Below are 25,967 nucleotides of genomic sequence, written 5' to 3' on the forward strand. Positions count from 1 at the left end.
TCTAAGTGCTTTGGTATGCTACGTGTATTAATTCACAGAATATGAAAGTTTTGATCGAATTGATTTCCAAGCGCCTTCCCGCCAACGTATGTCACCGACCTTGTGAACTATAAACCCAAAGACATACATTCGTATACAACTAATAATACAACTGCATTAATACAAGTATGAACCTATATCTAATGTTTACGTTTTTGTTATTCCTAATCTTTCTATTCTTACGACTACTACACAATACAATTTTCACTTAACCGGCAAAGGATTTATAAGTATACACACAGAGTGGTTATGTTAACAGAAATAATATGTATTTCTTTTATATAATGTATAATAATTTTTATACACTATATAATATATTTTAAAAAAGTTCCAACTTATTTTATCACCACCCAATATTTTGGTGATCCATAATATATTATGTAGTTAATTAATCGAAGAGCTTACTATAGTTAATTGTTTGCAAAATAAATCTTAATAGATACAAAAAATGAATAGATATAAGTGTAATAATTACCGTTGTTGTGAACATTGCAATGGAGTCTACTGGAAGGTCGTCCAAGTGGACAACTTTTAAGATATACTGCATTAATATTTTATTTGTAATCAATGATGAATTTTATCTCCAAATATAAACATTTACCATTCGAATAATATTAAATTTTGAACTACATTGGATTATATAATTTCGGCTTCATACGGCTACATTAGCCTACCAAAAATATACAAAGAACAGTCACTCTACGAAAAAAGTTTTACGACTATTAGAAATAATATATTATATCCAGATGATACTATCAGGCACGTACATAGGGGAGTGTTTTGAGTGTTCAAACAACCCCCGAAATATTTGGTTATAGTTTTTTTTTTCAAAAACACCATCCAAAACTTTTTTCTGCGTACATCACTGGATACTATTTTGACCTACCTACCTGTATATTTGTGGGATAAAAATATAATCGGCCTGTATATACGCGTGTCGTTTTCTCTCACCCACCCACCCACCGCTGACCCAAACGGGCGGCCACCCAGGGATGGTGGTTTGGTACACTTTTATGGAGTAACAATAATAACATTGTGACGATACGGTGGCCGCGGTGGTTGCGGTGGTGGTGGTGGTGGTGGTGGTGTGTTTGTGTGTGTGTGTGTGTGTCAGCGTTTTATTCAGCGGCGGCGGCGGCACACGTTATCGTACATAATATGTATATATTGTACTTGCGTACTAAGCTAGGGCGCCCGGATATGTGTCGCGCAGCGTGGGCGTACACGCTGCGCATTATATAGCAGCCCGATTTCATTCATGGTACCGCGGCCGCCAACCCTTACGTCCTCAATATGGATTGCACCCCAACCCCGCCCGTACCACCATCAACCTCCTTCACCGGTACCACTATACCCTCGTGTTCCTCCACACCCGTCCAAGGTGAGCCCACACGTACCCCTCGGATCCCATACTGTCCGCCTCGCGAAAACCCCGCCGATCGCCGCGCCCGGAGTCACCGGTCCCATCACCATCGTCCACCCGAACCCCTCTCGCGGGACGAACACCCCACCGTACCGGCCGAACCCGCGTCTTCTCTACATATTAATATCTTTCGCTCGTTTTCCTCTCATCTATTATATCCACTACCGAACCACCCCTTCGCCGCCCGCATACCGTCGTCACTCGTCGACCGCCGTCGTCCGTCCCCGGTTAGTATACTCACACAATCCATTCGTATGTAGGTGTATACATACGTGCATATATATATATATATATATATATATATCATGTACCGGTGTTTCGAGAACATCACTATAATACCGCCGCCCCCGCACACTACGTCACGCTTTTGTGTCGTCCGGACCCATTCATAAAATCCTGCTTTGCCGCCACCACGCCACTAGGTTTTAAAGTTGCCACACAGCTAGCGTTGCATTCGCCGGCGGCTGTGGCGGTAAACGGTTTCAAACGAAATGTGTTTTTCGCGAAAACCAATCCGATTGCCGGCACGAGATACGTCGCGCGGAATTTACAGATTGACGTATACAAACGTATTACATTAAGTATATTATCGCACACGTCTATTTGTTTATATATATTATGTCCAAACAACAATTATATTTCATTTGCCTGTCGTAAATCAACGGCTCTACGCTCACTATAATAATAATATAATAATGATAATGTATGATGTATACACTATAATATTATAATACTGCAGTGACATGCGTCAATTAGTTACGCAGCATGATGTTTACTCGAATATTACAAACGTAATTTAAACATATGTATAGTGCGCCGCCGTTATACCTACATCTATTAACCGTTTTTATTATTTCGCCCACTTTTTTTAGTAACAGATTGTATGTATTATAATGTTATGAAAATGACATCGATACCAAACTTGGTTCATCGGATTTCAATTGAAATCGTCAAGTATTCTGTAGACCTATAATAGACACCATATTATCATTATAATCAATTATCTTTGCTGAACCTCTCCACAAAGTTAGTAGGTACATGTTTAGTTAATATTTTTAAAATATAATATATGAAATAATATTAAGTAAGAAACTTAGTACTCTAGAATAATATAATTAACACTAAATATTTATGGGACATGTTTATATGGTATTTCAATGATAAAAATATGTATAAAAAATAAAAAATTTCACATGAAATAAGAGCTGAGTGCGATAAGTGAAAAAGGTTTCACATTAATATCATATTAATAATATGTGTTTTTTGTGACACTTTTGAGGATAAAAAAATTTTATATTTAGGGCGGTTTCTGGCAGAAAATTAAATCCTATTTGAACTATAATAGGGGTATTATTAGGAGCTCAAAAGTAGAAAATTCAAAGTCCATATTATTGAGAAAAAAAGGAATTTTAAATTTAAGACAACTCAAGTTTTCAATTAAATCTCTATTTTATATTTTTTTTTAACTCAAAGGGGGATTACAATTACATGTTTACTTAATATTTTTACTACCATATTATAGACATAATATTATTAAAATGCTGCCTTTTTTAAACCTTTTTATGACCATTTTGAAACTGTTCAAAATTTTTAGATTTTAATATATTAAAAAAATTATTAATACGCTTAATAATAATATTCATTTATGCGCCGCTTTTTTTTTAGAAATTTTAATTTTATATTTCACTGACATCTGGATATTTAAACAAAAAATAAAAATTTTAGTTATTTTGTAGTACCTAATTAAAAGCTTTTATTCATAGGGTTTTGAAACTTTTTGCAACAGCTTATATTATTATTTACTTAACTTAATAACATTTTAAAATTATTTTGATTCGTTTAAAGATGACCATTTTACAGTTTGTCAGTATTGATTATAAATTAATAATAATAATAATATATGATAATATCAAATATCTAAACTAGATAAAAATCAGTTTAATCTATCGTGTTACTGATAGAAAAATAAATTACTTATAGTAATATAGATAATTAACAAATGGATTCACTGGGATTTTTTTTTATATACAATGAATTATGATTGTATTCAAGTATAACACATCCATAACAATGACCTACTTAATGACGAGATACGCTCAAAACCTATTCTCAAGCTTCGACATTTTTGTATCACGATGGTAAATAAATGACTCATATATTTATACTTTAAATGTATTTTATATTTTTATACCCGCTGCAGGTAAATCTAGTCTTTACTTTATGAAATAGCCTTATATCACCTATGTTTTTTTTCATTAAATCTCAGTTTGCATTATTTAAAAAACCACAAAATAATATGATTACAATGGTCATTGAATCATCACATTTGTATATTATATCAGTACATAATATTATAATACATATTATCGTATGTTTACTTTTGCTAGGTACTGTAAAATGTATGTATATGAGGTTAAAAATATATTATATATTGTTAACCATATAATAATTTTAAACATTTTAAACATAATTTGTTCATCTTTTCTTGATTTATCAATACATTTAAATATTATATTCATTATTGAATGCTTCACCACTGCAAAATGTCCTACTCTTCTTGAATCAACTTTTCGGTTTTATTTCAAGATACTACATATTATTTATTAATAAATATACTATATTTTATATTATATATACTATATAATATTTCATACTTTTCTCATTACTTATTGTATTTACTTATCACGTCTTTTATACCACCTATCTACTTTATTATTATTTTGTAGGTTCTCGAATCTTCCCTCAATCCTTAAGTCTTTTATATCCCTTTGATTTCTTAAATTAATTATTATTATTTTTAAATTAAGTTAATTAAATTTACTATTAAATTTATATAGATAAAGATAAAGTTTATATATTACATATAATTACTATATATTTTATACATAAAAAATAGGCTAATATAAATGATTAAATTGTATGCTTATATAATCTATACGCTATACCATATTTATTTTGTGGTAGGTATATGTAATATTATAAGTTTCCTGTTCTAGTTGTCTTTTAAAATTGTCGAAGCGACATTGATTGTTTTAAAATTTAATAGTACACTGTGGTATTAACACACCCGGAGCTGTGGTAGAATTAATTCGTGACCTACCCTAGATTAGTGTTGTATATTAATAATATACAAACAGCCTTAGTTGTATGCCATTAGATAATCTGCATAATGGAATTGAAAATGTTAGGTATGTGTATTTAAGATGTAACCTATTAAAATACTAGAATAGAGGACACATATTTAAAGAAACAACACAGTTTTTTTTTTTTTAATTTTAGGTATTTTTTTTTTTACAATTTACAAAACACTATCAGAATTCTAATAAGAAATATGTATGAAGAATAAATAAATTGTACTTAGATTTTAAATAATTCGAAATCAAACTCTTATCTCAAAACTTTTTTTATAAACTTATGTGTCACATTTTAGTTGTTTGATAAATAAATATTATCCTGATTCTTTGTATTATATAAAAATTGATAGGAAGCGATAAGTTCTCTAATTGTCTTTAATTAATTACATCGCAATTAATCTTGATCAAACACTTATTATTTTTAATATAATATTAAGATATTATATTTTAACTAATAGTAACAGTAATGAAATCATGAGATAAGGATTTTTATTACTTAGGGATAATAAAACATACGTTGTAGATAAAAAAAACAAACATACATGGAAATCCTTGGTTACAACTATTTTATTGATTTAAAATTATTTCTTTATAAAAATTGTGAAGCGAGAAAGATTGTGTCTCAACTGAAGCCTATAACTGAAAATATGGCATACTGCAGTATCGTTGACAAAACTATGCATAACTTTAAAACAAAAATAGGCAATAAATACACAACTAAAGGTAAAGTAATACATAATTAGAACAATATTTATTTATCGGTAGCTAGTAAATTACAACATTTTTATGTACTCAGATGTTCTAAAAGTGTGGAATTACATTTCGGAATGGATTGAAAATAACATAAGCCAAGACAAAGTAAATTTTTTTATATAATTTTATAGGTAACTAAAATACATGCTTGAATATTGCTTTATTTTTATAGCAAAACGAAATTTAAAGCTTCTAAATAAGTTTTTGTTATTATTTTATACGATGAAGAAACTTTTATAATGTTGTATTATATATTATGATACCAAATATATTTACGAGAGAGAATTATTATATTCTATCCCTTATAATACTTTCTTTTTATACCATACGCATGATAAAATATTTTGATTAGATTATCTGCTTCAAGATATTTATTCTATTGTTATAACAAATGTATAATTTATAAAAATCAAAATTTCACCCTGATGGTGTTTATTTGCATTATTTTGTTTTCATTAATACTACATCGTGCTAAATTATGTTTATCTTTTCTATAATATCTTTTTATCAAAGTTTTTAATAATAATTTCTATAGCTCTAGATTTAAACTGTACATGCCAGTGGCAGTCAAATGATTTTATCATGTGAGTGATAAGACTGATTTTTTAACATGTACTATTGGTTATCTAGTTATTTTAAACACACTTCTAAATTTGTTCAACGTTCTATATATGTAAATAAACATACTATATGTTAAGTAATTGTTTTAAAGAAACTTATTTTTATCAGTCAGAGGTTCATAGGACATAAACATAAAATAAAGTATATAATGAGCATTTAAATTAAACTTAAACAGGAAGTTTTCGAATTAAAAACAATAATATTCATCTTAGGTTAAATTCTTACTGTACAAAGTTTATTAGCAGTATATACGCTGCCTATTGATCAAAAATACATAAATAATAATAAATTAGTTCATTCATAAACGTTGTTTTAAAATATAAAAATAATACGTAATTCCCGTGTACTTCAGCTTACATAAATGTAATATATTTCCAGAAAGCTAACAAAGTTGAAAATAAATTTCAAGTTTAGTTGCTTCCGGGCATACAACCCGAACCATCTCTCCTCCTTACCCAAAAATAAAAATAAAGATACAACCCTAGTTCAACGTAGACATTTTGAATGATGATTACTGCGATGTTAGTATTTTTACTTTTTATTGGACCGTAAGCTATAAAATATTGAAATTATTTTTTATAGGGAGTTTTAATAAAAGGCATTGGCTATTTTACTGTGGCTCAATGGGAGCTAAATGGAAGCAAAGTTAATCCATATACAATCAGGAAGCCGGTATTTTTAATTGATGAAAAACTAGCGAATGATTTTAATTTAAAAAGAAGAAGAGAGTATAATTTGGGAACTGTAAGTACTTTTTTTATTCAAACCGTGTAAATCTTTTATACCTAAATTTCTTACAAAAATTATTATGTACTCAAATTGTATTAATTATTTCCAACTGTTTACAATTATAGATACCAGAACGCTATTTCAATGTTTTCAGAATAGCTCAGAATTTTAACTTAAATATCGATATGGTCAATCATTGTTTTAAAGAAGTCGTTGCAGCTTTTAGAAGGTTATTATTCGAAAACAAAAATTGTGAACTACCCTTCCCAAAAATTGGTAAACTACGAATAAAAAACAAAATTGTAACGATGAACTATTATGAAGAATTTTTAGAAAGACAAAATAAGCATTTAAAGAATCGGATGGTAAAAGTTAAAAAAAATAATCAAGCCTTCAACTATAATCCCGATTGGGATGCTGATCAATATGAAAGCCGAGTAAGTTATTATTAATTAATTAATAACTAGAATAATTATGTCTAATCTTATTTTAAGTCTCTACGATAAAATAATATTTAAATTGTCAAATGTTAAAAAACAAACACTCTCAAATTTCAAAAACAAAAAAATTAAAACATTTAATACGTGGAAAATGTCTATTTTATGAACAATACATTTCTACAGTTGTTTATTTATAATATGGAATTACGGACAAAATAGAGATTAACCCTGTAGCATATAAAAGTTTTTATTTCAGTAAAAGGTTATACCTATATTATGATATGATAGGTACCTATTAGTGACGTTATTAAGTTTTTTGAAAAATAAAACTTATTAATTATAAATTATTTCATGTTTGTAAATGTGTAATTTATTATATTACTTTTACCATACCGATATTACATTTTGACTTTTTAGTTTTTAGGCAACAAAAATAATTGTTATCCTACCTCGACACTTATATAACTTTTAAAAATAAAAAATATTTTAAGTACAGTGAAACCTCTAAATACCGGACACTCTCGTGTCTAAACTTCGTCCGCTATTTGGAGGTGTCAGCTATTGAGAGGTGTCCGTTAAAGGAGGTTTCACTATATTAATCTACTTGTTTATTAGACATTATATAGTATTATACTACGGTAGACATTAATTCCAAACATTTTTTTCAAAATGTATTTAAATATTTTAAATATTTTAAAAAGTACTTTCAAAATGTATTATACCCAAACTCGTTAAAAATATAGGCAGTTACTAAAACTTTAATAATAATTATTAATCATTGAAATTATTGAAATATCACTTTTATTTTTGTACACGGTACGAATTGAACAAAATATTAATTTAAAGATATCGATTTAAAAACTGTGCTCAATAGCGGACTAATTTATACAGTTTATCACATATGTAGTTTACAGTTTTATTATGACATACAACACACCTAGTATAATATATTTTACGATTTGCGTATTTAATATAGAAACGACCGTGCTCCGCAATGTCGACCATCTCTCGTCCGGCGTCTTCTTTATCACAATACAGACCCGGGACCGGATATGAAGGCGTATTACCCAATACGGATGACACAACGGAGAGACCTAACTCCAGACAATCCGTAGATTCCAACTGCAGCGGCGAAGATAACGACAGAATGGTGTGTAGACCTGGTTCAAGACTGTCTGTCCGTTCCAACACTTCGCATCACGGACAGACGACTAGACCCAACTCTCGTCCAGCGTCTTCGTTGTCACAGCACTGCAGACCCGTGACCGGGAACGAAGGAGCGTTGCCCAATACCGACGGCACAACGGACAGGCTCAACTCTAAACTGTCTGAACATCCCGACAACTGCGATGACGATAAAGACATTACCTTCAGACCCGACTCAAGACTGTCTTTCCGTTCCAACAGTTCACAAGGACCGACTAAACCTCAACCCAGATCATCTCTAAGACCCTTGTCCAGGACGTCTGTCCAGTCAGTCGGATGCGATAGACCTGTATCCAGATCTCGGACAATGTCCTGCAACGAGATTCATCAGACTAGAACGTCAAAACACAATAGGCCATCGACTGGAACATCGGTGCGGTCGGTGAAATCTAACTGCAGTTTGCTGTCAAAGCACAAGACATCTTCTTCCCATGAGTGCGCTGCAACTAAATTAGTCGCAGAAGGTAATGGTTGTGCAACACCAGAACCGCTGACACGTTGTGTGGTCGATCCGACAGTTCGGCCGTGTTCAAATTTGTCAAAGTCAAAACTTAAAGAAGACAATCATGGCGTTGATGGAAAAACTACACTCATATTTGGACCCGATAAAGGTAAATAATTTTAATTGATCATCCCCCAAATCGTGTTATATTTATATTTTGGAAAAGAGAACATCGCTTTATTAGTTTAGAATATTTTTCATATTGTTCAATGTGACTAGTGGACACGGATTATATTGACTAGAGCGGCTTGTAAATGTTTAGTTCCCATTTTAGTGACATCCTAGTCACAAATAATTGATAAATATTTTCTGTTGTATACTATACATATTTTGTTATAAAATTAAAATTCAATTATAACGCTATTATTTTATGTTAGATAATTCCCTGTGTATTTTATAATTTATAATTTTAGCAATAGTATTTTGTATGTTTCATGGGAAATAAACATTTTATGTTTATTGTATTATACGCGTTAATTATGGAATAAAAATATTTCTCATGGGTGTTTACGTAGGTCATTTTTCGTTGGAAAATTTTAGAGCTCTTCCATCCCCCACAAAAAAATCGATGGTGTTGACCTAGCTGTTGATTATATACCAAGATAATTTAAAAGCATATTCGATAAATCATAAACGAGATTGGATTTAGCGAAAACGATCAAAATTTACAAATAAACGGTAAATTTGGCGATCACATTATAGGGTATTTCACACAGTATAACAGACTAACACAGACATAAATACCCTAATAAAGCGTGCGCTGGCGGAAACAATGTAATATAATAATATGACCAGCTCTGCTAGCTCGCCGCCGCAACCGCATACTCATTGTGCTAAGATGACCTTTAACTCAGAATTCATTTTGGATTGAATTAAATATATTTGAATAATTAACTATTATTCAGGTTGATTCTTTTACCATAACAATCATTTTTTTTAAACTATAAAAGTTTCTAAAAACATTTTTCATTATATTCTTATAAGTAATTTGTTAATAATTTCAAAACATTTATTTGAAAAATTTATTGATTTCCTAATTTTTTTGAATGACGGCATACGCCTTTTATTTCATATTCCAAAGAAAATATCTTTAGGAGATTTCGTTTGAATAATAATCGTAGTTAAGATGAGTATCAAATTGATTAAAAGCTTATAACGTATAATTATGTTTTTGTTTATTTAATAATATTTTTTTTTAAATACCTAGTTAAAAATGTTATCTTTTAAAAAAAATATTTTTTGTATGACTAAACTATGAAAATAAAAATAATAGGTACTTTCGAAAAGTTAAATAATCAAATAAATTAAACGTCTAATAAATTATTGAAGCATTTTATTGTTTTTATTTCATTATATTTCATCTATACATTTATAAGTTTATATTCTATTTTATTATTAATCTACACTGATTTCAATAATCAGGAAGTCTATTATTAATATTTTAATAAACTTATATTTACGCATTAAAATATTAATCATCAGGAATTATAACATTATAATATGACCTCATTAAACTAGTGAACTTTATATCTTAGTATTATATATCGAAAAAAGAATGCTAAAACTTATAAAAGTTTAAAAACTTAAACTAATTTTACATTTAACATGATGACGAATTTTGTTTTGTATGTTTTAGAAACATTTTTCCATTGAAAAATTGTCAATCGAACTAAACAAATTATTACATAATCCATATTTAGGGTATAAAAATATGGGTGCTGTCTATAGTTTTAATCTTGGTCATATATTGATATGTTTAAAAAATTAAAAAATATAATAATATTTTAATGACTTGCTAATAGGTTTATGTTGATATACAGATATCATGATATCATATCTACTAATTTGTATACATATTTTTCAATCTAGTGACTAATGTTAATATTTTATTGTGGTTACATATTATTTCCGTTTCCTTATCTATAGTTTAAAATATTCAACAAATAATCCATTCCGTTACAATAAAATTCATAGAAAATAATATAATTCAGCCATTATGTATATTATGTAAAACTGCAGGCTAGTAGCTACGGTTGTATAATCCAACAGTGCGCATTAACTCTATAAATAACTAAATAACCAATACCTGAAAACCACGTCATTCTCAAACATCCTGTAGTCCAGCGGTTCCCAAACTTTTAGAATCGCGGAACCCTTAGGAAATAGTTTGTGTTTTGAGGAACCCTAATGTGTCTTTACTTCCAACTCAACCCCATTTTTTCTAAAAAAAAACAGTACTACAAAAAATGTTTCAGACATCACATATATCTGACGGAACCCTTGAGATAGTCTCACGGAACCCTAGGGTTCCGCGGAACACACTTTGGGAAACGCTGCTGTAGTCAACATAACGGTTATAACCCACATAGACACGGATACACATAAACTATCATAGTATTACTTTTAATATTTATTTTATGATCATAATATTACAACTTGAGACAGTAGAGGCGATTACCGCTCCCTAGTAAATTTTTTTCCCTTAAATTATAGTGCTGTATTATAAAATGAATATGAAATTCATAAGTCAGATACCAATTCGCCCCCACCTCAAATGATCTTCAGAGCCGCTACTGATGTGAGAGGACAGTGGACACTACTACAAGTCTACAACCACATGTGTTGTTTTTGTGTCACAAAGGGCATAACATAATAAATTGTACGCTCTGAATAACTTATTTAACTCTGTTATGTTTATTTTAAGAGCGAATTAACATTTATCAAATTTAAAAGTAATAATACTGTCAGTGAATCTCATATTACGTATTTTGTATATTTTAATTTTAAAGCGAGTTATAAGTATTTAAAAAATGTTTATTATTTATAAATATTATAATAGGTACTCATGTCTCAATTCAAAATTAAAGTACAAACAAAAAAACTATGAGATTCACTATACATACAATTCTTACTTCTAAATTTTATAATAATCAATTCACTCAAATATCAAACATAACAGAGTTAAATGGATTATTCACAACGTACAATTTGGCATATTATGCGTTTGTGGATGGAGACAAAGCATGCAGTGTAGTGTTTTTTTAACAATAAAATCAGTAAATTATATTATATTAGATTATTTTAATTTTTATGTAACAATAAATAAAATTAAAGTTTACATATATTATATGAGTTAATCTATTCGCATTTCTCTATTTTAATATGTTCTGGTAATTATGTTTTAGATAACACACTCTGTCATTCGTGTAATGTAAGAGAATATCGCTTAAAACAAATCGATAATATGTATAAACCTGATTTATCTTCAGTGGATCATAGAAATAACTTCATGAAAGGAGATAATCCAATAAATGGACTTTTAAGCACAGTACATATAATCAAGACTATATAAACTTTACACACGCAACGTCACACATGACAATAATTAACACAAGTGTATTTATGTTTAGGAAATTCTAAATAAACGGAAAGATCGAATAATGCAAATATCCAAGTATAACTACAATATTGCAAAAGAATTGTTAAATGCGAATGAAAAAGATAAAAAGAAAAATCGTGAAGAAAAAAATAATGAGAGTTTTGTTTTGAAACAAGTAAAACAATAATATATTAATTATATTTTAATGACTATACTTGTTGAAATATTCAATATACAAAATATGTGTTGACAATTTATTAATTTAGAGACCAGCAAGTACTGCTAACATTGAACATAGAGTCAAATTTAAGCGTTCGTTGCAAGATCAAATAGAATATAATAAGATCAAAAAAGAAACGGACAAGATCGAATCTTTAAAATGTGAACAACTTATGCAAAAAGAATTGCTCAAAAGGTAAAATGTATGGTTTTGTGTCAATAATACTTTATTAACTTTTTAAGTTAAATTTAGTTTATACGATGAAAGAATCAGAAATATAGAAGCCAAAAACCGGTCAAAAGAAAATTATTTAATTATTCTTGATGAAAACCTGAAAAATAAAACTAAAATTAATGAAGAAGAAAAAAAAAAGATAAAACAATACCATTGAATGAAACTTTTATTTTTGGCCCTGATCAAGCTAAATTGCAGAAATTAAACAACAGGTAATAAAATAAAAACCCCTGTTATTTTCTTTAGAATTGGGAGAAACCGAAAAAGAAAATTAGGCAAATACCATGACAAAATAGATAGGTTTGTCAGCAACTTTTTGATACGCATCGTGTTCGCCGACCTCTACACCCCCAGTCTATTAGGTGATTTGGCTCTTCTCATTGGCGAATATAATATTCTTAATTGTTGTATATTATCATTATCACATTTCATCAATAAAATATTAAATACTGTATAGGTAGTCTGCTAAATTATAGAAATGGGAAATCATTAATAATACAAATTCAAAATTGGAAAATATTGTATATTAATTATTATACTTACTTAATACTTACTTACATTAACAATTAACATACCTAAATATTACAATATACAATTTGTTATTTTTAGTTTATTATTAGATACATCTTACGAGTATTCAGTAAATTTTTGTTTTTTTAATGTTTCAAATTTTTTAGTCTTATATAAACTCGTATTATTCATAATTTTCAATTTAATATTACAAAATTGTATTTTTGGCGGGTCATTTAACGGACAATGAAATGAGGGGAATCACGACTATATGGTTGGGAAGGGTGGGATGCGCTAACCGGACCAAAACTCATATCGGTGCTGACATACATATATATTTTGTAATGGGAAATACTTTATTGTTGGTATAATTATTTAACCTATAGAAATTTAAAATATGTAAATTGTATATTATAATTTGTAAAACTGTATTCTAAACTGAGCTTGTACTATTGAAAGAAAAATATTAATGAACATTTGTTTTGCATATTATACGTACTCTGTTTTAGTAAACATCGACAAATAGCCAATTACCAATTGAAACAGAAAGATGAGCGAAATCTTGAACTCCGAGAAGAAAAAGAGAAAAACATTGATTTTGAAAGAAGTTTATTGAATCGGCTTAAAGAAAAGTATGGATTAATCATACGATAATAGTTTAAATAACGTTACCTTCCTTTATATTTTATTTTTAATATTTTGTTTTAAAAAGAGATGAATCATTGCGAAGAAATTTTTTACAAAAAAAATTAATCCAAAGAAAATTCTTAAGGGAAGATTTTAAAAAATTATTTGGCGTGTCAAAATCCGAACATCATAAAAACGAAGTACCCGGTTCATATGTAAGTTTAGTATTACGATAAGAGCATATCATCATTGAACGCGTAGGAGGAGATTTACGATTATTATACCTATATATTTTAACCACTAATGAATTCGTAGTTTCAACGTTTGTATAATATTGTTCCTAAATTATTGTTATTTTTAAATTTTTAAAAATCAACCAACTGTAGTCTGTAAGTCGGTAAATAACAATCTTTGCAGCATTGTGTCAGACATATATACTGCTTAAATAAAGTCGAGTGTATTTTATTTTCACATATATATAAGATTCGGAAAAACTAATTTCATCATACACAGTGGGAGTTGCAGTAGACGTTACCACAATAAAACGATAGATACCAAATATGCTAAACACCACACGTTTCTAATCTTGACAAAACTATTTATTTTTTTGTGAATATACAAATTTCAAAGTTTAGTTTTAAATAATAACAGTAATGACATCGAGTATATTTCAAGTTTTAAATAGATTAACTTAACTTATCAAAACTTGAATAATTATCGTGCAGGTTATTGCAGTAGTCACTTTAAATTATACTTACTAGTTATTATTCTACTCGGATAATCACCTGCTATTCGATAGTTTATAGATATTTTATATTTAATTATAGAAAATCCAGCACATAATGACATATGTGTTACAGTGATCGTCAAGTGCATAATAAATGTGTTCACAGCTATGTATAATGTTATTGTACCCATATAGTTTTATCATGTACAAGAGGCGTTAACTTTACAACTTTTACGTGCAGTTATAATACCGTAGAGACTCGAAAAGTATAATTTTTTTACAACATGCATGCGTGTGTAAAGCTACCTACGTGGTTACAAATGTAAAGCGATAAATTCTTTTTATTTCATAGAATGAAAAGCTCATTTTTCGGCACGTTTTTGTACAATGTCGAGTTGGAATTTTTAGTATTAAACAACTTCCTATTTGATATATATAACATATTAGGAAGATTTAACGTTTGATGATATTATGACTATAAAGTATATTTTATTATTGTGTATTTACAGCCTATGAGTTTTCCACTGAAATCCACAGCGAAAAGATGTAGAAAATGCAAAAAAAACGGGCTGGAATATCCTTTTGAAAAAATAACTGACTTTATGTGTTGAAAAAAATAACTGGACATCAGCGTTATACAATAAATCATCAGGAGCGTAATCGCGTAGTAACAAATTATTATTATATTTTTATTTCATTTTCTATCAATTTGGATTTAATCAGAATAACACCATTATAGCATCACTTATTTATTTATTCAATAACGGATGTGGGTCCTTCAACCCATTTATTAGTTTATTCAATTGCGAGCAAAAATTACAAACATTGTACCATAGATTGACAAATATAAATAGGTATATTGCCATTTACTTATAATATAATATACTGATTAAAAAATATTTTATATTATAAGTAAATGGCAATATACCTATTTATATTTGTCAATCTATGGTAAAATGTTTGTAATTTTTGCTTGCAATTGAATAAACTAATAAATGGGTTGAAGGACTCACATCCGTTTATTGAATAAATAAAAATGTAATGCCAAATGGTGTTTTTCTGATTAAATCCAAGAGGATAGAAAATGAAATAAAAATATTTTTAAAATCGAATGAAGTCTATAATCAAATTGACATTAAAAAAGTATTGTCACAAATCACATAAATTTTGTAACAGAAATTATTTAAAAGCAATTAATCTGACTGAATACGATAATTGCTTTTCGATAATGAGTGCGAGATCATGCCATGATTGATTTGTGAGGTAGGGCAATAAATAACATTGTTGATTTTGCTTTATGTACATAGTTAGGTATATGTGATATTATTATAGTAAAACTCAAGCTTATGGTATCGAGAAAATTGTTTTAAACCACATATAACTATATTACTTATATTTCATCAAGTAGGTACGACTCGTATACGGAACCCAATGATTTCAATGATTAAATAGGTACTATTAGATTTACGAAACCTAACAACTATTCTATATTTCTGTTACAAAATTTATGTGATTTGTGATAATACTTTTTGATAATCAATTTGATAATATACATCTTTCGACTTTAAAAATATTTTTATTTCATTTTCTGCCACCTTGGATTTAATCAGAATTATTACACCATTAAGACATTACTTATTTATTTATTCAATAAACGGACGTGAGTCCTTCAACCCAGCTATTAGTGTATTAAATTGAGAGCAAAAATTACAAACATTGTACCACAGATTGACAAATATAAATAGGTATATTGCCATTTACTTAAAATATAATATACATATATTATGTATACCTATTTAATCATTGAAATCATTTGGTTCCGTATACGAGCCGTACCTACTTGATGAAATATAAGTTATATGTGGTTTAAAACAATTTTCTCGATACCATAAGCTTGAGTTTTACTATAATAATATCACATATACCTAACTATGTACATAAAGCAAAATCAACCATGTTATTTATTGACCTACCTCACAAATCAATCATGGTATGATCTCGTACTCATTATTGAAAAGCAATAATTATCGTATTCAGTCAGATTAATTGCTTTTCAATAATTTCGGTTACAAAATGTATGTGATTTGTGATAATACTTTTTTATGTCAATTTTATAAAAGACTTCTTTCGACTTTAAAAATATTTTTATTTCATTTTCTATCCCCTTGGATTTAATCAGAATTACAACATTATGCCATTATAATATTACTTTTTTATTTATTCCATATACCAACCCAGTTATTAATTTATTAAATTGCGAGCAAAAATTACACACATATTGTACCATAGATTGACTAATATAAATAAGTATATTGCCATTTACTTATAATATAATATATATTTTTTAATCAATATGAATAGCCGAAAACGCTTGGTAATTTTACATTTCAGGTTTTTTGAATTTTTAGGTCATTCATTCATAGCTGGAGGTGACTTCAACTCCAAAAATTCTCTTTAAGGAAGTATAACTTCTAACCAAAAAGGTTCTGCCTTCATACATCATTAATCAAAAATCATCCATCATTCATATCCCCCCACCAAACCCTACATACTCGCCAACACGTGCTAATAGATTGCCTGAAACAGTTGATTTCTTTATTTCCAAAATCCCAAATAAGGAATATTCATATTTTTTTTATTTTTTTCGTATGGCTGGTATACAAATCAACACAGTTAAGGCCACAATATATATCGAATATAAATCATAACATGAGTATAAAATAAAAGTAAAATAACTACAATTAAAAATATAAATATAAAATGTAAATAATTAAATAAATAAGAAATAAAAGTAGAGGCACATGGTCATTGTTTACAAATAAAATCCATAGTCATAAGGCAATGTCTAGTTCTCGAATCAATTCTAATGCTTCATTATTTGCCGCATGAATTCCCTCAATGCCCCGATTGAACTTCCTTTTCGGGAAATCTTCCACAATATGGTGTATTGTTTGGTTATCATGACCTCAATAACACGTAGGGCTCTCCTTAAGACCCCATTTGGACATCATGGAGGCGCACCGGCCGTGACCAGTTCGGATTCTATTAAGTAGGACCATACATCTCGTGGTAAATCCATGCCTTCTACACCTTTATTAGGGTCTGATACTATACCACTATTTTTTACATCTGTTGATGTCCAGTTTTCACGCCATTCTTTTGTACCCTCAAAGTTTGATAGTGCTAACTCCTTAGTTGTGCTCTACGGGGGCTTCCTTGATTTTAGCCTGAGGCTAGGTGTATTTCTCAGCATTTGGTATGACAGGGACCTTTTCGTCTTATCAGCTTTGGTTGTTGTTCTAAGCAGTGCCTCCTTCCTGTGTAATGTTGGTGGCAGAATATTAGTTAAGACTGGTAACCATTGTGTCGGTGTGCTTTTTACTGTTCCACTAACTATTCTCATTACGCTGTTGAGTTATGTGTCTATTTTTTTCGTATGTGTACTGTTACACCAGACTTGAGCACCGTATTCTGCGGTACTGTAAACTACGGCCAACGTAGCTTTCTTAGAGTCCTGCCATCTGCTCCCCAGCCCGTGCCGCCGGCAAGTTTCTGTATTATGTTGATGCGTGAATGTAGCTTCTTCGTTGTTTTCTCAATGTGTTCTTTAAAGGTAAGTGAGCGGTTGAGAGTAATTCCTAGGTACTTGGGTTTGAAACTGTGTTGGACTTGTACACCATTGAAAACCACCTCTAGTTCTTCATAAGCTTGTTTATTATTTAAATGGAATGCACACACCTCCGTTTTCGTGGGATTGGGTTTTAGTCGCCATTTATAAAAATAATCGCCTATAGTGTAGCAAGATCGTCGTTTAATGTGTTGCTCCCGTGTTTTAATTCCCTGCTCTGGTGTACGATAGCAATGTCGTCAGCATATTGGAACATAAGTCCTTTGGTATTTGGTATATCATACAGATAAAGGTTGAATAGGGTTGGTGCAAGTACTGAACCTTGCGGGAGACCAATGTTTTCTGTGTGCCATTTACTTCTTTTGCAGCCCATAAAAACCTGGTAGCGACGGTTAGTTAGCATATTTTCTAGGTGAGTTACAAGGTTTTTACAAGATATAGCTTAGCTAAATTTATACATAAGTTCGTGTCTCCAAGCCGTGTCATATGCAGCAGAAAGGTCGACAAATGCAGCACTAGATTTTAACTTGTTTTGAAATCCCGCTTCAATTAGGGTTGTAAGCGAAAGTACCTAAGTAAGGTAAGTAAATACTTTTAAGTAAGGTCGGTGTTGGCTATGAGGGAAGTCGCCTAATATATGTCTTGTCGCTATTGTAGGACCGTCTAAGGTGTTCCTTGATGTAATGCTAAGATCAGGGGTGTAGTCTGCGCCATCTGGCTGACCTAAAAGTTTCCATATCCTTAGCGTTATAGTTAAGTTCCAAATTGTGTAGAGCAATCCATTTTTGGAGCACTTCTCCGTTATCGTCATTTTTATCATAGCCCAAGTCACTGTTGTGGCTGTTAAAGTCACCTATATACACGGCTGGGTGATCGAATAGTTTCACGGACGGGTTTTCCCAATTGGCATTAGGTGGTTTATATACATTTATTATTGTAACGCTATCTATTATAGTTGCTAATATTTCTATGTTATTCAAATGGCTTCTATAGACTACATTTTCTGTATCAATATCATTTTTGACTTATGTTGCTATACCATATTGCTTATGATTGACGGCTCCAATTAATGTGTATCCAGCTATGTATCCTCGTTTTTGCAAATCGGCTTTGTCAGTTGTGTGTGTTTCCTGAAGGGCAATGACATCCACTTTATTGTTGATCATGATTTTTGATAATATCTCACATTTAGCTTTTTAGATACCCTCAATATTGAGGTGACATATCCTAAGATAAGTACCAATATTTAGCGTTAAGGGGTCTGTTCTTATTTTGATGTTGAGTGGATTGTATTCTTTTGGTTTTTAATTTGATGTTGAGCGAAGAGTCAACACCGCGCAAGTCTGCCCTGGGCGGGTCTTTCTATGGTAAAATAGGAAGGAATACTGACTGATTTTGTGCTCCGCACTCCCTTTTATAATCTTGGTCTCACCTGCTGCGGCGCTGTGTACTAACATGAACCGCCCATGATTGTATGTGGTTGGTTATTGCGTACGGTCACGTGACGGCGCTGACCAATGCATTGGCTGTTGCCACCTTCGAAACCACGCCCACAGCAGTCCGATTAGCTGCTGCGCGTGGTGCAATGTCCGGCATGCAGATCCGGCGTGTTACGCACGAGTTCCCGTACATGGTACTGACGTTGGGTATGGCCGGGTGGCCGGTCTCATGTTCTGTGACGGAACATAGGATAATGATATCTCATCTACTCATTCAATATATGCTGAAGTCCCGCAGGGTAGTGATTTATCCCCTGATCTATACAATGTATTCACAGCTGATATCCCTCAATCTAGTAATACCCTTCTTGCAATATACGCTGATGACACAGCTATTTTTTCCTCCAGTTCAAATCCTAACCTAGCTTCAACTGCACTTCAGGACCATGCTAATAAAATTGACAAATGTGTCAAAAAATGGAAAATTAAAATAAATACAGACAAATCTGTGCAAGTTACTTTCACTTTAATCTCCCCGTGAGTGCCCTCAATTAAATATGAACAACGTCCCCATCTCTGTCCAAACCGAAATAAAGTACTTAGGCATAACACTTGATAAAAGATTAACCTGGAGCCCCCACCTCAAAGAAAAAAGAAAATCACCGAACAATAGACTTCACCTCCTCCGACCTCTCCTCAAATCCAAAATACCACTCCAAAACAAACTTATTATATATAAGTCAATCATAAGACCAGTCTGGTCTTATGAAATAGCAATCTGGGGCCCGTCCAAGCCCTAGAACATTAGGCCAATTCTGGCTTTTCAATCAATTGCGCTAAGGTTAGTTAGTTACCAAAGCCCCCTGGTTCGTTTCAAACTCTACCTTACAAAATGACTTAAAAATAACAACTTCCACTGAACTAGCTACAACAATGTACAAACGTTTTCACCAAAATCTGAGCACGCATAGCAACACTTTAATATCTCCCACCCCCACCCTTCCAAAAAACCCACCACGCAGACTAAAGCACCAATGGTGTAGAGACCTATTAAATTAGTAAAAGAGGTGTTACCATTGGGTATCTTCCTCATCATGTTATTCATGTCATTTTGTTCTATGTTAATACATCAAATTTGCTCATTGTAATTATTGTATACAAATTGTAAATTCTTTCTTAATGAAAAAAAAAATTTACATTCCATAATAATTATGAAATTAAAAATTATTTTACATGATATCGAACAAAAATCTGAAATATTTAGTTGAAAAAACGACTGCATTAAAGTGCTGCAATAGATTTTAAACGATACACTTTATGACATCGAGTACCAGGAAAATTCAAGTATCTGTTAAAAATGATGATTTAATTTCATGGAAAATAACGTTAAACGTGTTACTACGTGATTACGCTCCTGATGATATATTATATTATAATGCTGATGAATTACGAATGGATCTTCGCATGATAAAACTCCGGATCTATGACGTCATTAATTATTCGTGTTATCAATATTAATCTTATCAAATACCCAAATTTCATTAAACTACACAAGTAGTAATTTTATTTATTGTTTATATAAAAATCAAAATAAATTAATATTATATAATAAAAGCTTTTACTCTTTAGTCTTAGATATTTTAGACAATGATAAAATGAAATATCATATATATTGCCACTTACTTATGATATAATATATATTAATCAAAAAATATAATATATTATATTATAATTAAAATACAATATACCTATTTTATATTTATCAATCTATGGTACAATGATTGTAATTTTTGCTTGCAATTTAATAAACTAATATCTGGGTTGAAGGATCCGTTTATTGTATAAATAAGTAATGCCATAATGGCGTAATTCTGATTAAATCCTAGGATGCAAAATGTAATAAAAATATTAATAATAACATGTTTCTACGTGATTACGCTCCTGATGATATATTATACAACGCTGATGAATTCTGATTGTTATTATTATTCTGATTGATAGGTATCCAGTAAATTTTTTTAACACATAAATTTTGTTACTTTTCTAAAGGATATTCCAGCCAGTTTTTTTTGCATTTTCTACATCTTTTCGCTTTGGATTTCACGCGACAGTAGATTTTAGCATGATATATTTAAATTAGGAAAAAATGAATCATATAATCTATACTAATTTTTTTTTATTGATCTTTAGAATACTGCTCGGCAGCATAGGCCATTAGCAATAGTTACAAATTATTCATATTGTTATACATATATTACATATTTACAATTATATTAGCTTAATTAAATTAGTTGTTTGGAGAAATTTGATGACTATCTTGTTCTGGTCCGGGTTGGGTCCAAGTATTGTGTCCAGGGTTTTCAATTTTTGAGTGTGTAAGTATCTCATGGTTAGATATGGAGAGGCATACGCTCGAAATAATAATTCTGTTTGATGGATTAATTAGTCTTCTTAGCTGTATTTCATGTTCATTTATCTTAATGGATAGTGTTTTTACCATTAAGGCATCTAATATGCCTTTATTGGCGAGAAAAATGCAAAATCGATTGTTTGAGATTATGGAGACAAAGTTATGTTTTTGGGTGACGCAATTCGACCTATTGCTAAGATGTATTCCTTCTGTGGGACGCCGTCAATGGAGTTGAATACTATGGTTTGGTCTCTTTTAGGCGTATACTCGTGAGCGGTTACTGATGCGAAATTTCTGTTTAGATTATCATGTGTATTATTTTATTGGGCTATGTGTCATGTAATAGCTCGTTAGTGTTTATGGGTACCGTGCTAACATCTGTATTTCTATTCTTAGAAACATCGATAGCAGCGGTGGTAGATAAAGTGGTAGAGGTAACGGTGGTTTTGGACGTGGTGGGTTGAGCGGTGTTACGGCCGATAAGCTTATCGTATCCATTACTTATGTGCTAAGCTGGGGAAACGTTCGTGCTAAGCTGGTTTGATTTTTAAGATGGTTTTCGATGGTAACATTGACGACATCGAAGTTTGTGTTTTTCGGAAAGTGTTGAGTGCTGATGTTTGGATGCATCCGGGGGCTGATAGTGTTGGTTTGGTTTTTGTTTGTGGCGTTGCCATTTCGCGTTTGGGTTCGCTTCAGACTCGATGGGGACATTAAATAAAAGCCATATTACCTGTCTGTATCTGTAATGACTGTATTCCTATCGGTGGCTATAAATGCGCACTAGCAATAATTAAAACACGTGATACTCGTCGGTGGTCAAACACGTATTAATTAGGATGGGTAGTTTCGAGGGGTAACTTTTAAAATTCAAATGGAAGCCTATATTTTTAAAATATGATTCGTGTTCAGATGAACTTTTAATGAATTTTGACGGGTCGTTAACATTAATGTGTTAATAATTGAAGAAGCAAAGGACATCTAAATATTGGGGTTAATTTATAAAATATCAACAGTAAAAAATATTAAAAGTGCTTCCATTGTACTACCTTAATAATCTGGGTATCGAATTATCAATTTATTACAGTATACAGTCATCAGTACGAAACGTGTATGGTATATCCGTATATTGTTTGATATTATAACCAATTACAGATTATTTTTATGTATGATGTCATTGCATTTATTATTTGAGAAACGAACAGTTAAAAATTTAAAATTTAAATATTATGTATAATCCACGGTCCAGGGTCCAAAATTCGAATGGGAATAGCTTTTTTAATTATTGACCCATAAGGCCATAAATATGAATAATACGTCAAAATTCATAAGACACAATGTTGAAAAGATTGTTATTTACCGACTTACAGACTACAGTTGGTAGATTTTAAAAAATCTTAAAAAACAATAATTTAAGAACAATGTTATTGTTGCATATTCAGCATTTATATTATATGATATTACACCTATACTGTTTATATGGCTGTGCGGAATCAGCAGTCAAAACAATAAAAAATTTTTTTTTTAATGCTCGACTGCACAATCCCAATTATATAAATTTCTTTTGATGTATCGTAATACACCTCATTCAACAACACGAGAAACGCCAGCTAAACTAATGTTAGATCGATCAACACGTTTACAATTTGACGCGTTAATGCCGAATACAAGTGAAGTGTTTATTGAACGACAAATATCACAAATAAACAATGGTGGTAATAGGATAGTATCATTTAATACAGGTGATAATGTTTTAGCTAGAAATTATAGGAATAATAACAATAAATGGCAAAAGGGTAAAATTATCAAATCCATTAGTTGTAATACACACGATGTAGAGCTCGATGACGGAACTATTTGGAAGAGACACGATGATCAATTACTCATTGATAAATCGCTGACACCAGCGAATAATTCAATTTCACTTACACCCACTAGACAAATAAATGAAAATACTGAAAATATCGAAACCGTAGGTGCAAAACAAAATCCTGATACTATAATAATAAATAAAACACCCAGACCAATTAGATCTAGAAAACCACCCCAGCGATATTCTCCAAGTGATTATAATTAATGTAATTAAACTTACTAACACACTAACATAGCGAGTAAGCAATACACAAAATACTACTTATATATATATATTTTTTTAAGGAAAAAGATGTTGCATATTCAGCATTTATATTATATGATATTACACCTATACTGTTTATACTAACAATAATCATAAGTATCATATTACGATCGGTGGGGACTGTCCATCGGTTATTAGCGAGTAGAAATATATTGTACGTCATTACGATTTATACTGTTAACAATAAATGTCTATATAATACGTTTATGTTATTATTTATATTTATAATACATAACAGTTATACAAACGTTGGAACTACGAATTCATTTGTGGTTAAAATATATGTATACTGTATAGGTATAATAACCGTAAATCTCCTCCTACGCGTTCAATGATGATATGCACTTATCGTAATACTAAACTTACATATGAACCGGGTACTTCAATTTTATGACGTTCGGATTTTAACTCGCCAAATAATTTGTTCAAATCTTCACTTAAGAATTTCTGTTGGTTTAATTTTTTTTGTAAAAAAACTATTCAATAAACTTCTTTCAAAATTAATTTTTCTCTTTTTCTTCTTGGAGTTCAAGATTTCGCTCATTTCTGTTTAAATTGGTAATTGGCGTCGATGTTTACTAAAACAGAGTACGTATAATATGCACCAAATGTTAATTAATATTTTTCTTATAATAGTACAAGCTCAGTAAGTTCAGAACACAATTTTACAAATTATAATATGCAATATACATATTTTAAATTTCTATAGGTAAAATAATTATACCAACAATAAAGTATTTCCCTAATTTTTTTTTTTTTGGTTTCTCCCAATTCTAAAGAATATAACAGGGGTTTTTACTTCATTAACTGTTGTTTAATTTCTACAATTTAGCTTGATCAGGGCTAAAATAAAAGTTTCAGTCAATGGTATTGTTTTATCTTTTTTATTTCTTCTTCAGTAATTTTAATTTTATTTTTCAAGTGTTCATCAAGAATAATTAAATAATTTTCTTTTGACTGGTTTTTTGCTTCTATATTTCTTGTTCTTTCGTCGTATAAACTAAATTTAACTTAAAAAGTGAATAAAGTATTATTGACACAAAACCATACATTTTACCTTTTGAGCAATTCTTTTTGCATAAGTTGTTCACATTTTAAAGATTCGATCTTGTCCGTTTCTTTTTTGATCTTATTATATTCTATTTGATCTAGCAACGAACGCTTAAATTTGACTCTATGTTCAATGTTAGCAGTACTTGCTGGTCTCTAAATTAATAAATTGTCAACACATATTTTGTATATTGAATATTTCAACAAGTATAGTCATTAAAATATAATTAATATATTATTGTTTTACTTGTTTCAAAACAAAACTCTCATTATTTTTTTCTTCACGATTTTTCTTTTTATCTTTTTCATTCGCATTTAACAATTCTTTTGCAATATTGTAGTTATACTTGGATATTTGCATTATTCGATCTTTCCGTTTATTTAGAATTTCCTAAACATAAATACACTTGTGTTAATTATTGTCATGTGTGACGTTGCGTGTGTAAAGTATATATAGTCTTGATTATATGTACTGTGCTTAAAAGTCCATTTATTGGATTATCTCCTTTAATGAAGTTATTTCTATGATCCACTGAAGATAAATCAGGTTTATACATATTATCGATTTGTTTTAAGCGATATTCTCTTACATTACACGAATGACAGAGTGTGTTATCTAAAACATAATTACCAGAACATATTAAAATAGAGAAATACGAATAGATTAACTCATATGTAAACTTTAATTTTATTTATTGTTACATAAAAATTAAAATAAATTAATATAATATAATTAAAGCCTTTACTCTTTAGTCTTAG

At 30.1% G+C, this 25,967-nt stretch overlaps 3 pseudogenes; 1 reads left to right on the forward strand and 2 right to left on the reverse strand.

Moving 5' to 3' along the window:
* The first annotated feature begins 1,332 nt into the window (after positions 1-1,332).
* LOC107173908 (uncharacterized) lies at positions 1,333-15,155 on the forward strand (annotated as a pseudogene).
* Positions 15,156-17,375: 2,220 nt separating this feature from the next.
* LOC149055843 (uncharacterized) lies at positions 17,376-18,053 on the reverse strand (annotated as a pseudogene).
* Positions 18,054-21,646: 3,593 nt separating this feature from the next.
* Positions 21,647-25,765, reverse strand: LOC107173898 (uncharacterized; annotated as a pseudogene).
* Between the last annotated feature and the right edge of the window lie 202 nt (positions 25,766-25,967).

Source organism: Diuraphis noxia, unplaced genomic scaffold (genome assembly GCF_037042655.1).
Source record: "Diuraphis noxia isolate RWA-SAM2 unplaced genomic scaffold, SU_Dnox_SAM2 contig0004, whole genome shotgun sequence".
NCBI classification, from domain to species: domain Eukaryota; kingdom Metazoa; phylum Arthropoda; class Insecta; order Hemiptera; family Aphididae; genus Diuraphis; species Diuraphis noxia.